This window comes from Cyprinus carpio, chromosome B11 (genome assembly GCF_018340385.1).
Source record: "Cyprinus carpio isolate SPL01 chromosome B11, ASM1834038v1, whole genome shotgun sequence".
Classification (NCBI taxonomy): domain Eukaryota; kingdom Metazoa; phylum Chordata; class Actinopteri; order Cypriniformes; family Cyprinidae; genus Cyprinus; species Cyprinus carpio.
The window spans coordinates 23,863,570-23,877,072 of record NC_056607.1 but is presented as its reverse complement, the minus strand read 5'-3'; positions in this window follow the sequence as shown (position 1 = coordinate 23,877,072).

Genomic DNA, 13,503 nt, shown 5'->3' with positions numbered 1-13,503 from the left:
AGTGGGAGGAAACTCAGACCAGAGCAAATTCTAGAAAATCCAGAGTACAGAAGGAACGGTCAATAGTTAAAGAAAAAGGTAAGATAAGGGTACAGGTACATTTAGGGTTGTTCGGCAGATCTTTTAGTTTTGCATCTCAACTGTCCTTTTATTTCAGCATATGTGCGTCGTCTTGAGGAGATCCGAGTTGTTATGCTGGGATGGGTTCTTGGTGGAAAGAGTTCAGCTGGAAACACCATCTTGAATCGAGATGAATTTACCATAGGAGGAAAAAGCGGAGAACGTACGAGAATGTTTGGAGATGTAGACGGAAGGAAAATTACTGTTTTGGACACTCCAGGCTGGTGGAAGTACTTCGCATCTGAGTTCAACCCAGATTTCATTAGATCTGCGATCTTAGAAAGCGTTTCAGAGTGTAAGAAGTTCCCTAATGCCATGCTGCTCGTGATTCCAGCAGATACAACATTTCAGGAAGAACAAAAGAGAATAACTGAGCAAAATATGTCTATCCTGGGAGACGACGTCTGGAAACACACAATAGTCCTGTTCACGTGGGGTGACAGATTCAAAAACATCTCAATCGAGCAGCACATTGAGAGTGAAGGTGAAGCTCTTCAGTGGCTGGTTGAGAAATGCAGGAACAGATATCACGTCTTTGACAACACAGACAAGAAGAATCGAGATCAAGTCACAGAGCTGCTCCAGAAGATTGATGAGATGGTGGCAGAAAACAGCTCATTTCGTCTCAAAACATGGAAAAACCATGATGAGAAAAGCTGTCAGGAAACTGACAAACAGGAGGATCTGAATATGCAGATCAGACTGAAGGATATCTGCCACTTTCTGGACGAGGGGTTTAATATAAAACCTCAAGACACAAGAAGGAAGATAGAAAAGTTATGCATGGATATCATGGAAGATTGTCTAAACCTTGAGGAATCTCAGAGTATGGATCAGCCTCTTACCTGTAAGTTTTTACTTATCTTTGTGTTGTCAGGTATAAATATGTTGGCTTGAGATAGCCAACTTACATAAAAACTATTAAAATTAAAATTCCTCTTTTTATGAGACTAAAATGTCTTACTCTGACTCATCACTTTAAAGCTAAAACCACTAAACTTGGGTCAGACTTTCATACTGGACTGATCTGATGTGCTACATCTTTTCTAATTGATAGAACTTAAACATACTGGAATCCGTTTAGACTCAGTTGAGCTTCCATTCTAGCCAATATTCTTTCAAATTTATCTATTTGTTCTACATAATCTTTCTGATATTTCTATCTTGTCTGATAGATCTTAAAATCTTAAAACTTGGAATTGTTAAAACTACTAGTAATTCAAACTTCAAGATTTTAAAACTACTTCGAACTTCAAGCTATTTAAACTGACTTTCTCAAGCCAACATCAAATTTGTCTTAACAAAATTTTAATCTAGTTTCTAAATATATTTCACTGGTTTACATTTTCAAAATGGTGTTTCATTTGTAGATCAAGTTAAACCTCCTGTTGACCCACTTCAGCAGGACAGCAGTAAGTGGGATTTTTATATGTCTTGAAGGGGTCATATGATGCTTTTTAAAGCTCATTATTTTGTGTATTTGGTGTAACAGAATATATTGACATGCATTAATGTTCAAAAACACATTATTTTTCAAATACTGTACATTATTGTAGGAATCTTCAGATGTCTTACTGATACTCTGCACATTTCTGTGGTGTGAGCATTAATATTATGTGTAAATTTCTTTCAGTTCCTGAGCCGATTAAAACTCTTCTGGAGAGAGAGTTCGGCAGATGGGAAAGTATCATCATAGATGGTGTACGAGAAAGTTTGCAGGACATTAAATCATCATTTGGTGAGTAGACCAACCTGTTTTACACAGAACTGATCAAGTGTTTGAGTTCCACTGAGAATTTAAACTTAATATAAACATGTTCTACTTAATATACACATGTATATTGTCAAAATATAATGTGTTCATCATAATTAATGTCATTTGTTGTATTTCCAGAGCTCTCTCAGGCTGAGAAGTGGCAAAAGTCAATGGATGCTGTTGAGAGATGGCTACAGAACTGCTACCATTATGTTCAACATACTATTGATAAAATACAAGATCAAGAATCAACGACCAGGACAAAGAGACTGAAGAAATATTAATATTTCTGGCTCACTTGACTATTTACTTATTTAAATCCAAATAGCACCGTGTGTAAATAGGTTTAATACACCCACCCTTTGTGTGTGGTTATGCCAAGAGCTCAGGTAACATACTCAGAATCAGACCAAGACCAAGCCAAGACCTCTTTTCGGTTCGAATAAATAGCTTACAGCATTAACCACTGCACAAGTGGAACTTCATTGGAAACATCCAGTTTTATATATTGTTACTTTTAATAAGAAACAAAATCTCATCTTTCAAAGGATGTCAATTTTTTGTAAATTCAAACAATAATGTCATGTGGCACAAAAGATGTGGCACAAAAGATCGCTGTATAAATGCCTCAGTTCTAACAGCGCATGATCATCCTTTCCTCTTTACTTCTAGTTTTAATGTGAAATAAACATGAATGAACATCTCATGTAATCACTCAATGTTTCAACTGCGAAAGATTAAAACAGTCATGTAGCATTTCATTTTCCTCAGGCAAGTAATTTCCATAGCTCGTTAATTTGCTAAAGAAACAAAATCTATAGAAAAGCATTTTGAGAAATATTAGATTATATATAGTCATTATATTTTATATATAGATATATTCAGACTATATACTTATTACTTTATTTTACCTGTTAGTGATGTCTTAATTCTTTAAGTAGCCTAAATATGTAGTGAAACAAGTTATGACAGAAAACCACTCTGTAAATAAATATTTTCAACAACAAATATAATTTTTATAATTTGTTAGTGAATTAAAAAACTGTGTTATGTGCAATTTACGTTTGCATACTTTTTTTGAGTGCTGATTATTGTATTGAAAATAAAATATTAATGAAATTTTAATTTGGGCTCTGTTGTTAATTGTAACCATATAGTAATGTAAAATGGCTCCATATATAGTCTAGAGTGTCAGACACAAGACGGGAACACAGAGGTAGGTGAACGTGTAGCAGTATTTATTGTAACAGAGGTTTTAGACACAGGTGAAGCAACAGGAATAGTCTTGACACGAAGGGAACTTAGCTCTGGTTGTGATGGAAGTAGATGACAGAATCGGAAGGCGGCACAGAGCAACTGACGAGGAAGGAACAACGGGTATCCAGGGCAACAACAATGGTAGCGAGGATTCAGGTAAGTACATGTGGGTCAATGCTAGATCAGACGAGGAGTGAGGGGAAGTGATAGTCCTTATATGAGAGCCTGGTGATGATGGACAGGTGATCAGAATTCTGGTGATTGTGAACGAGTAGGCATGGCGTGTGGAGAGGGTGTAGGCTGTGACTCCGTGACAATACCCCCTCCTCCACGGGCGGCTCCCGAAGGCCGGACGGGATGTTGACGACGGGGTCTGCCACGACCCCGAGGAGCTGGACGATCTGGGTGTTCCTGATGGAATTGTGTAAGTAGAGTAGGGTCCAGGATGTCATTGCGGTTCACCCAGCATCGTTCCTCGGGGCCGTAGTCTTCCCAGTCCATGAGGTATTCCAGCTGTGGACCCCGTCGTCTGGAGTCGAGAATGGCCCGTACCCGGTTAGATGTTTTGAGTCTCATCGATGGCAGGAGGAGGAGGTACTGCATCATCACCAGACTCTGTGGAGGGAGGAGATAAAGGGTCAGTGTGAGGTTTCAGTAACGAGACATGGAATGAAGGTGAGATACGGTAGTGAGCAGGGAGGTTGAGTCTGTAGGTTACTTCGTTCAGCTGCCTCTCGATGGTAAATGGACCAATATACCGGGGACTCAGCTTACTGCAAGGCAGCCGGAGACGGATGTCCCGAGTGGATAGCCAAACCTTCTGGCCAGGTTGGTATTGCAGAGTGGGACCTCTTCGGGCGTCGGCTTGTTCCCTTGTGTCTCCGGACAGCCTGTTGGAGATGCACGTCAGCCGAGTCCCAGACCCTCTCTCTTTGCTGGAACCAGTGGTTGACAGCTGGAACCTCGGAGGGCTCACCTGACCAGGGGAAGAGGGGTGGCTGATAGCCCAGGACACATTGAAACGGGGTGAGCCCAGTGGTGGTTTGACGGAGTGAATTTTGTGCGTATTCAGCCCAAGGTAGGTATTGGCTCCAGCTGTCCTGGTTCTGGTGACAATACAGTCTCAAGAATCTCCCGACTTCCTGGATCTTACGCTCAGTCTGGCCTTTGGTTTGAGGATGGTATCTGGAGGAGAGACTGATGGACACCCCTAGGAGACGGAAGAAGGCGTTCCAGACGCGTGAGATGAATTGGGGACCTCTATCCGAGACAATGTCCTCTGGGAGTCCGAAGTGGCGGAAAACTTGATGGAAGAGTGCTTCTGCCATCTGTAGAGCAGTAGGTAGACCCTTGAAGGGAACGAGTTTGCAAGATTTAGAGAATCGATCAACCACGACCAGGACGCTTGTGTAACCTTGGGATGGAGGAAGATCTATCATAAAGTCTACTCCAATGTGCGTCCAGGGTCCCTCGGGGATGGGCAGAGGCACGAGTTTCCCTTCTGGTAGCTTCCTAGGGGTGTCAGCAATGGCACAGACTGAGCATCCTTGCACATATCGAGAGACGTCCCGAGACATGGAGGGCCACCAGTAGTGTTGTTTCAGGAGCGAGAGGGTCCTTCTCCTGCCTGGGTGTCCAGAGCCCGGGGATGTATGAGTTAAGTCCAAGAGGGGCTTGCGATGGGTTGGGGGAACGTAGAGATGCCCCTCTGGACCTCCCGGCGGAGCTGGGTTTTGTAGATTCTCATTAGTAATCTGTTGGTTGATGGTCCACTGAATCGGGTTAACAAGCATGGCTGGAGGGAGAATGGGTTCAGGAATGGATGGTTCAGGATCGGCTTGGTAAAGACGAGAAAGGGCATCCGCTCTACAGTTCTTGTCACCTGATCTATAGGTGACCTGGAAATTAAATCGGGTGAAGAAGAGAGCCCATCGGGCCTGGCGATGATTCAAGCGATTGGCTTCTCTGAGATACTCAAGATTGCAATGATCTGTAATGACTTGGAAAGGTTGCTTGGCTCCCTCCAGCCAGTGTCTCCATTCCTCGAGAGCTGATTTTATGGCTAGGAGCTCCCGGTTTCCCACGTCGTAATTCTGCTCCACCGGGGATAACTTTTTTGAATAGAAGGCACATGCATGGAGCCGTGGGGGGGTCAACCTGCCGCTGAGAGAGGACTGCTCCGATCCCGGTTGCTGAGGCGTCAACCTCCACTATGAAGGGCAGATCTGGATTGGGGTGAACCAGGACCGGAGCCGATAGGAAGGCCTGTTGCAGTAGGGAGAAGGCTTCTCTGGCAGGTGTTGTCCATGAGAGAGACTTGGGCCGGTTCTTCAGCATAGAAGTGAGAGGAGCACTAAGCATACTGTACTGGTTAATGAAGCGTCGGTAGAAATTGGCAAATCCCAAGAAGCGTTGAAGTTCTTTCACGGTGTTGGGTAATGGCCACTGCTGGATGGTTTCCACCTTCCTCTGGTCCATCTTGATACCATGTTGGTTGATGATGTAGCCTAAGACGGTGGAGATATGGAACTCACACTTCTCTAATTTTAGAAACAGTTGATGTTCTCGTAGTTTTTGAAGGATTTGGAGTACATGCTTCTCATGTTCTTTCATGTCACTGGAGTATATCAGGATATCATCTATATAGATGACAAAGCGATTCAGGTACTCACGGAAGATCTCATTCATATAGTTCTGGAAGACGGATGGGGAGTTGGACGGGCCATACGGCATAACCCGGTATTCGTAGTGTCCTGACGGGGTTATGAAGGCAGTCTTCCATTCGTCGCCTCTTCTAATGCTGATGAGATTGTAGGCACTTCGGAGATCGAGCTTAGAGAAGATACGGGCACCTCGTAGCTGTTCCAAAGCTGCTGGGACCAGAGGAAGGGGATAACTGAATTTCACTGTTTGGGAGTTCAGGTGATGGTAGTCTATGCACGGCCTCAACCCTCCATCCTTTTTGGCCACGAAGAAGAAGAAACTCGAAGCGGCAGGGGATGTAGATGGACGAATGAATCCCTGACGCAGGGCCTCCTGAACGTACTCCTCCATGGCCTTCTGTTCCGGGATGGACAGTGGGTAGATCCGACCCTTTCGGAGGGTCGCTCCAGGCAGGAGGTCGATGGCACAGTCCCATGGCTGATGAGGTGGTAAACGTGTAGCCAACCGCTTGCTGAATACATCCTGGAACGCCCGGTACGCTGGTGGGATTTCCACTATCACGTTAGTCGCCGGGCTCTCCACAGAGGTGGACAGGACAGGAAGATGATCAGGAGTTGCGGGAGATTTCGGTTGGGGCTTTCTTGGGCGATTAATACACTTCTCAAAACATTCATCACTCCATTTGAGAATCTCACCGGTTGCCCATTGGATATGTGGCTGGTGGGCGTTTAACCAGGGGCATCCCAGGATGATGTCCGCAGTTGACTCCTCCAGCACCATGAACGTGATTTCCTCCAAATGCAGGCTGCCAATGCAGAGGAATAGTGTGGGGGAGTAATGGCGGACACGACCTCTACCCAGCGGCTTTCCTTGGATGGTGAGTATTCTCAGGTCGACTGGGCATTTCTTCTGATGAACATTTAATTCTTGGAGGATTTTGGGTGCTAATAAAGTTCCCAGCCGACCCAGAGTCGATGAGGGCTTGCGCTGAAAACACAGGAATGAGAATTACCGACATGGACCAAAGTCTTAATGATTTGAGAGGTTTGAGGTGGAAATTGGAGTGTACTCACCGCTGGGTGTGGAGGTCGGACCGGGCAGTTGGAAATCACATGTCCGTCTCCCCCACAATAAAGACACAGGCGATTATTCATCCGTCGAAGACGCTCCGCGTTGGTCAGATGGTTTGAATCAACCTGCATTGGTTCAGGTGCTGGGGCGGCGACAGATGTTGAAGCAGGCAGAGGATTGACAGCGGGAGTATTAATGTGGGAGGCGTATAAACGTTGTGACACTCTGATAGTCTTCTGAATAAGATTTTCAAGTCCCATGGTGTCGTCGTAAACGACTATTAATTGCTGAACCTCCTTTCGCAGACCATGACGAAAAGCAGTTATCAAAGCAGTTTCATTCCAACCACTCGTTGAAGCCAGGGTGCGAAATCGGAGAGCATACATGCTGACGGACTCCTCTCCTTGATGAATATGATATAACTGATCATGGACGGACAGTTCAGCGGTATGTTTACCAAAAACATCTTTCATGTGAGCAAAGAAAGTGAAGTAGTTACCGGAGCATTTGTTTCCCAGAGGGGTTGAGCCCATTGTAGCGCTCGTCCAGAGAGAAGCGAGATGACGAATGCAACGCGACCGCGTTCATTCTGGAACAGGTGAGTGTTGGCCTCGATGTAGAGCGAGCACTGAAGCAAAAACCCACTGCAATCCTCCGCCCTGCCGCTGTATGTCGCTGGTCGGGCCACGGGACTGGCAGAGGCAGCTGACGAAGTAGTCGTTGTTGCAGGTGGCTGCTTGGGTGCTTGCTGTACGGCTGTGATGATCTCGGGAGAAACATGGGTTAGGCTCGTCGTGGGTTGTGGTAGTGAGGACCGTACAGCGTGAACCAGTGCAGCAAATGGATCCGCGGTGCGGTCCCCGCCTGTGTCCGGAGAGCTCTGCATAAGGTCTGATCTTCTGTCAGACACAAGACGGGAACACAGAGGTAGGTGAACGTGTAGCAGTATTTATTGTAACAGAGGTTTTAGACACAGGTGAAGCAACAGGAATAGTCTTGACACAAAGAAGGTGGGAACAGAATCGGAAGGCGGCACAGAGGAACTGACGAGGAAGGAACAACGGGTATCCAGGGGAACAACAATGGTAGCGAGGGTTCAGGTAAGTACATGTGGGTCAATGCTAGATCAGACGAGGAGTGAGGGGAAGTGATAGTCCTTATATGAGAGCCTGGTGATGATGGACAGGTGCTCAGAATTCTGGTGATTGTGAACGAGTAGGCGTGGCGTGTGGAGAGGGTGTAGGCTGTGACTCCGTGACATAGAGCAGAAGCTGTGTAGGTTTTTATCCCAATAAGAAAATTTTAACTATAGGCCTTATTATAAATATTCCCAGCATAACTCGTTGTAATTGCATTTTAACTAGTAACAATTTAATTAGAGAGCACTATAATTAAATTATTACTAACAATGCCAATTAGAGAGCTCTCTAATTCAATTACTTCTAGTAAGAATTCCAATTAGAGAGCTCGACAAATGAATTTTTTACTTCCAGTTAGAGAGCACTCTAATTCAGTGTTTACTAGTAACAATTTCAATTAGAGAGCTCTTTAATTTAATTCTTACTAGTATAAATGCAATTTTCTAGTAAAAAACCCATTAAAGATATGTTTAATAGTTGCAGATCTCTGTATGGAATTAAAGAACTCTCTAATTCAATTGTTAGTAATTGAATTGAAAAGCTCTCTTATTCAGTCAGAGAGCTCTCTGGTTAAATTGTTAATAATTTAAATTTTTTTTTCGCTTTGTTATTTCTTGTTTCTTATACAGGTAGTGACCTATTTCTAGTTTAAAATGAGTAAAATTCTTTTTTTTTTCACTGACCATTTACATGTGTTGTAATTGAATTAAATTATTCTGTTGAATAAAGAATTTTCCACACAAAACAATAAAAATAACAAAAAAAAAAAGTCACCAGTATACTCATAAAAAACATAATTTTCTTTGAGTTGCAATTCAATATTCATACTTAAAAAAAAAAAAAAAAAACAATTACACCAAAATAATTTTGTATAAATACAATCATAAAATAAATGGACAAGATTTTGCTTAAATTTATTTAATGTTCATTTGATCTTATTTTGTAAGTGACTTTTCTTTCTGTTTTAAATATGTTTTCTTTTGATTGTTTGACTAAATAGAGAATATAGAAAAATATAACTTCATTAATTTGTGTTTCCTACTAGTTAAGTAGATGTTGTTTATCCTTAAGCAGTGAAAACTGTATCTCTATATTCATCCTATTTGTCCATTTGTCCATCTGTATATATATGTGTGTGTGTGTGTGTGTGTGTGTGTGTGTGTTTTAACTGCAACACATCCCTTACGAAAATTAACTATGGTTTTACTCAAATAAATAAATAAATACATACATGCTTACTTAAACCAAGGTATTTGTAGTAAAACTGTGTTTTTACAAAAATTGAAAACCTTGATTACCTTATTACACTATTAAGCATGGACTTTGCAAATCATTTGATTTAGACTGGAAATTCAGAGCAGATTTGTTAATCTTTTTTTGTGAACCCACTGCGAAATTCGTAGCCTGATTCACACTCAAAAATCAAGTTAATTTACAAGTAATATACAATAAAACTTTTTGATTTGAGTCTGAATCACTATTGAGGGTTTTTATACTATTTATATGCTTTATTAAATTAATCACACAATAAAATTTGAAATGTGACTTCTCAATATCCTCACAGTTTTTCCCCCTGACATAAATAATAGCCATTGTTTTGGGATGGCAGAAATCTGACAAAGCCTCAGTGATAAAAACAAAATTAGGAGTTGAAGTTGAGTCTGACGAATGTTTTGTGAAGTCTGTGGCGAGAGACAGTGAAGTGAAAGATCATTCTGGTGGGAGATTTTTGGTTTGCAGGATTCACCAGTGGATGTGAAACAAGAACTGGCTTGCAGTGTTTTTCGGTGTGAACCAGGATCTCACGTCTTTCTGCTGGTCATTAATCTCAGTTTGCCTTTTACTGAAGATAACAGATTCAGCGTTGAGAAGCACCTCGGTCTCTTTGGTGAGGAAATCTGGAGACACACAATAGTGATCTTTACAGAAGCTGATTCACTAAAGGACAAATCTTGTGGCTAGATTTAACCCAAAATCTGCATAGGATTCAATCCTGGAGAGCGTCGGCCAATCACAACACATGCAATGATCCTAGTGATTCCTGCTGACAACTCATTCAGGAACAAACAGAAACTAATCACTGAAGAACAAGTGACCACTCTAGGAGAAAACATCTGGAAACACACCATAGGTTTGTTCACATGGGGCGACAGATTTCCAGACATCTCAATTGAGATGAAAAACAGGCTTAAATTATGAAAAGGATGCTGAAAGAATTAGGGATGGATGTCACTGGATGTATAGAAACCAAAAGTGATCATTTGACATTGCAGGTCAGTTTATATCCTTACAAAATGATGTTCTCTATACAGATGATAATACGAGTGTAAATGAAAAGGTGTTTTGGTGGCTTCAAAAATATGAAGAATTCAGTACATCTGAATCAGGATATAAAACAGAATGAAATGATTCAGTAGAACATCCATAGACTCCAGAGACACCAGATAATACATCCAAGCTGTTGGATGAAAATGTTCTATGGCTGTAAAAATCACTCTCTACTTCAAAACATGTCAGACACAGGCATATGCAGTGTATAGCAATACAACACGTTTGCAATTTTAGTAATTACTTTCCTTAGAAAGCCACATTTCTAGCATTTGTAAAACTGCACTTTTCCATCTCAAAAATATCAATAAAATGTCAAATGCAGAAATGTTAATCCATGCATTTACAACCTCAAGCTTAGATTATTGTATTGCTTTATTGGGTGGTTGTTCTGCACGCTTAATAAACAAACTCCAGCTGGTCCAAAATGCAGCAGCTAGAGTTCTTACTAGAACCAGGAAGTATGACCATATTAGCCTGGTTCTGTCAACACTGCACTGGCTACCTATCAAACATCATATAAATTTTTAAATCTTGCTTATTACTTATAAAGCCCTGGATGGTTTAGCACCTCAGTATTTGAACATGGGCAAGTAAGGACATAAGTAACCAGGAATTGATTTCTCCCCAGAGAAATAGACCTGATCACCAGCAGGGCTACACAGGGACGGACTGGGAGTAAAAAACGGCCCTGGACTTTGACTCGACTGCGGAAACTCGACAACAATAACGCCTGGCATGAGTGTCACAAGACTTTAATTGTGGCTCATGATACTATACCATCCAAATTATAGCAATAGCACTAATGTTGACTAGATGTTGAGCTGGAGTGGGTGTCTTTCTCTGCTCTTGGTCTAAGCTCAACCTAAATAAACAAATGATGGAATGCATTTAAAAAAAAAAAAAAAAACAGGTTTTATTCCAAGATAGCATGGAATAGATTATATAATATGCTGTTATAACAGCATATTATACCATCTATTCCATGCTGTCTTAAAATGAATTTATTACTTTATAATCTTAATTCATTTATGCAGTAATTAATCTTACTGCACAAATAATATCACATCTAAATGAAAATACACCATTACAAATGTAACTTCTGTATTCAAAATCTTCAAAGTTTGTAAGAATTAACTGTAACGTTACCAACATTTTTAAAAGTAAAAGCACAACATATTTCTTAATATTAGCTACTGCATGCTGCCACCTACAGTACTGGAGTGTGAAACAGATTAGTGGGGGGAAAAAACAGGTGATGACTGCATGCGTGGCGAGTGGTGGGCCGGCCGTCCTGGAGTACCGGCCGTTCTGTGATTCTCCAGATCACACAGATGGCCAGTCCGCCCCTGGGGCTACAAGATGGCTAGGCGGACCAAATCCGTGCCTGAAGGGCAGGGATGTCCAGGTAGTAAAACCTAACAAGCATTCACAATGAAGACCAGCCGGCTGCCGCACAGATCTCTTAAATGGAGATAACACTGGACCAAGCCCAGGAGGAGGTCATTCCCCTGGTGGAATGAGCCCCGACTCTAATCAGTCACTGCAAGCCTACTGAGGCATAAGCCAGTGCTATTGCATCCACTATTCAGCAGGATGATCTCTGCTTTGTAACTGACAGCCAATTAGAGTGGCATCTGAAGCACACAAAGAGCTGCTCTGACTAGGCAGAGTAAATTAGCCCACTGCTCGTCCTCTGAGGCAGAAAGTGCTAATAGGGTGATGACCTGTGCTCTGTATGGAGTAGAAAACACCTTAGTCACATAGCCATGTCTTGGCTTAAGAACGACTTTGCAGGACAAACATAACGCATGCAGCACTCACTGAGAGCACCTGCAGGTCACTTACTAGCTTGACTAAAGCTAAAGCCAAAGAGAGGGCGGTCTTAAGCAACTGGAGCCGCAAGTCGGCCAACTAAAGTGACTCAAACGGAGGGCCTTGAAGGGCCCTGGGGACTTGTGGATAGATCACAGGTTGGAACAGTATTAGAGCGAGGTGGATTTAGTCTCCTGGCTTCCCTCAGGAACTTGACAACGTAGGCTCCCATCAAGGGACCACAGGTGTAGGCTCCACAACTTGGGCTGGGGGTGCATAACTGTCCCTTTTGCTTGAGAGAGGAGGTCCTTCCTCAGTGAAATTGGCCAAGGGGCTGCAGATGCCAGCTGAACTAACTTGGGGAACCACAATTGATTCTGCCTGGAGGAGCCACTAGAGGGACTAAGCATCTCAAGTCCCAGACTCGTCTGATGACCTGAGGGAGCAGAGCGATCGGAGGAAAGTGTACAGGCATGCATTGGGCCATTGGGCAACAAGTGTTGTCTTCTGAGGTGAAGAAGTCAACTTGTCAATTTGTGCAGGAGCACAGGTTGCGATGTGCCCATAATAGGAGTTGTGGTGATTTATGAAGTCCATCACTGTCATGTTATCTAACCGGAAGAGGACATGATGTCTCTTCAGGTCTGGTAGGAAGGTTATTAAGGCCAGAAAAACCACCATCATTTCCAGGCAGTATATATGCAGGCATTTCACCAGGCTGGACCAGGAACCCTACACTGGTCTGCTCTCGCACAGTGCCCCCCAACCCGAGTTGGAGGCTTCTATCATAACCACCTTCCTTCTGGAGGTCAATTCCAGCTGGACACCTGTCTGATACAGGTGAGGGGCCTTCAAAGGGGCCATATCTCTGACATAGCAGTGTGTCACCTTGAGGCTGAGGGTCACCTCCATGCACTTTGTAAAATGTGTGGTGCCAGAGACAGTCCGAATGGAAGGACTTTATACTGGTAATCCACCCTTTAGAACACAAATCTCAAGAACGGTCTGTGCTGGGGTGGGGGGCTATCTTGATAAGCATCTTTCAGATCCACCAATAACGAAGGCCAGTGTTTATAAATGGACCATAATAATCAAAAACCAAATCTTTTAAAGCACAAGGAGGAAAGTCCAAAATGAAGCAATAGCAGGCTTGTATCTTAAAAGAGAAACAGATAAGGATGTGATTAAATTAGTGCGGTCACAAATAGCCTCGATTATTTCATCTGAAATTCAAATTTGATTTTAAACCTGGAAATAAACTGAAGTTGGATGAAACGAAACGCTGTTGTTTAAAATGAGTAAGAAAAGCCATTGAAACAAAAGCTTTGATATTACAGTAGATTTCTGTTTCTC